Source organism: Pinus tabuliformis, chromosome 7, assembly GCF_031772625.1.
Source record: "Pinus tabuliformis cultivar Carrire ecotype Pingquan chromosome 7, CPIR1, whole genome shotgun sequence".
Taxonomy (NCBI): domain Eukaryota; kingdom Viridiplantae; phylum Streptophyta; class Pinopsida; order Pinales; family Pinaceae; genus Pinus; species Pinus tabuliformis.
Window position 1 is genome coordinate 1,018,121,909 of NC_142293.1, and position 2,500 is coordinate 1,018,124,408.

Consider the following 2,500-nt stretch of genomic DNA (forward strand, 5'->3'; position numbering starts at 1 on the left):
TATCCGTTGCCGAGAGTTGTTTCCACGTACTACCGAAAAATTGGCCACAAAACTGAATAGGGGCAACCCCCCCACAACAAATGTAAGGCCAAGGGGAAAAAGGAGGAAAAACGCATGAGAGAAAGAGAAACAAAGGTGTCTAACCCCCTCACGGGGGGAGGCTCGAACAGAGGACAATCTCCCCCCAGCCCCACGCCCTCGCAAAAAGGGGGGAAATGCGTGGGACAGCGATCGAGAAGGACTAGGGTGGCCACCCCCGGAGCTCGCACTGCTTTTAGCCCTTCCCCGACACCAGCCCACAACAATTCCCCCTTTTCTCCATAGAGCTAGGGACCGAAAGGAAGAGAACAGGGTAGAAAACAAAGCACAAACAAAGCACAAGCCTCCCAAGCCCCGTGCCTTCGGCAAAAGGGGGGAATTGAAGGGGACGACGATTGAGAAGGACGAGGGTGGCCACCCTGGGAGCTCGCACTGTGTTTCGTCCTTCCGGAACACCAATCCACAACAATCCCACCTTTTCTCCGTAAAGCTAGGGGCCACGAGGAAGAAGGGAAGAGAACAACAAGAGAGAAAGGGATATATCAACCGTGGCTACCGGCTCACAAGGGGAGGAGGCTTCAAACAGAGAACAAGCTTCCCCAACCCCGTGCCTTCGCAAAAAGGGGGGAACTGCAGGGGACGACGATCGAGAAGGACTAGGGTGGCCACCCTGGGAACTCTCACTGCTTTTCGTCCTTCCCAAACACCAATCCACAACAATCCCACCTTTTCTCCGTAAAGCTAGGGGCCGAAAGAAGGGAAGAAAACAACATGAAAGAAAGAGAGATATCAAACGCGTCCACCGGCTCACAAGGGGAGGCTCAAACACGGAACAAGCTTCCCCACCCCCGTGCCTTCGTAAAAAGGGGGGGAACTGCAGGGGACGACGATTGAGAAGGACTAGGGTGGCCACCCTCAGAACTCGCACTGCTTTTCGTCCTTCCTGAACACCAATCCACAACAATCCCACCTTTTCTCTGTAAAGCCAAGGGGCCAAAAGCAAGAAGGGAAGAAAACAACAGGAAAGCAAGAGATATCAAACGTGGCTACCGGCTCACCAGGGGAGGCTCAAATAGAGAACAAGCTTCCCAAACCCCGCGCCTTCGGAAAAAAAGTGGGGAACTGCAGGGGACGGCGATCGAGAAGGACTAGGGTGGCCACCCTGGGAACTCGCACTGCTTTTCGTCCTTCCCGAACACCAATCCACAACAATCCCCCCTCTCTCCATAAGGCTAGGGGCAAAAGGAAGAAGGGAAAAAAGCAACACCAGAGAAACAAAGATCCCAAGAAAAGAGAGAAGCTCAACAGCGCGCCGAGCAAGATGTCCGCTAACCAAAAAGAAATCAAACAAGGCACCCAATCAAAAAAGCGTCCCACCCCTTCACACCCTCCCACATGCATTCATCACAACACCCTTTCCAGCTCTACAACATAGCAAACAACCAAGCAAATAAATCACAACCCAAAAATTGACCAATAGAAAAGACGAGGGCCACGATGAGACCAGTGTCTGGAGCACGTCACTGAGAGGCAAACAGCCCCCCAACCCAACGGCACAAGGCTTCAAATGACAAATAGACTGCTGCCCATAACACAAACCCACCCCGCTATTGCACCCCTCCGTGTACAAAACACACGACAACCTTTCCAGCAAGAGAGTCAACGGGGGTCAAAGAATCAAACTCCAAAGAGGAGTTGTCACGGGCCGACACTCAACGCTGGAGAAAGCCGCGAGCCACAAATACATCGACGGTGCAAGGCCACTAGAGAGAGGGACGTTCGCAAAGTGCACACCACGAAACGAAGAAATGACGCGAGTCCCACAAAAAACCCACAATCCAAAGGGAGGAACAAAGACACAACCCGCTACTTTTTCCCTCAGAAGGGGAGTGGCTCACGAGAGGACGAGGAATTCCCTCGACGGTAAAGGCACGAGATAAGATTGCCACCCTCATGCCCGTCGGTGGGGAAAATTGTGATCTCGATGGAGCTCAGACCGAGGGATGGGTTTTTCATTCCCTGGACACCCAACCCTTCCGCGAGGGCATGTCGAGGAACGGTCGGGAGGGACTAGGGTGGCCAGCCCAACGGGTTGATTCGCCCTTCATCCATCCCATACTTGACCACACCCCGACAATCTCGCCTCACGGAACATTTGAGCTACCAAGCACGTGCAACCACTCCCTCGACCCAACCACCAGCGAGAAAGCTCACCCAAGCAACACATCAACCGCCACCGCCTTTTCGAGAGAACCAACTATGGAAGCCCGCACCCTTGGCCCATGCCTTCCAACGAACAAAAGACCGAGCACCGTCGCTACGAATGAGTCCAAATTTATCCATCGTTTTTACCAAGCATCTCAACTCTGCAGCAACCATGCCCGGCTGAACAGATCGTCGGAAGCGCTCCCAAGAAACAGGCTTCCGAACCCCCTGCAGAAACACATTGGGGGGGAGAAAA

The 2,500-nt window shown here is 53.5% G+C and overlaps 1 non-coding gene across 1 annotated transcript in view; it reads right to left on the reverse strand.

The window, feature by feature from the left end:
• Positions 1-18, reverse strand: part of LOC149251031 (5.8S ribosomal RNA) — a 154-nt gene extending 136 nt beyond the window's left edge. Inside the window, exon 1 of the ribosomal RNA XR_016267866.1 lies at positions 1-18. This exon is cut by the window's left edge and continues 136 nt beyond it. This is a non-coding gene — a ribosomal RNA (5.8S ribosomal RNA).
• Positions 19-2,500: the final 2,482 nt, after the last annotated feature.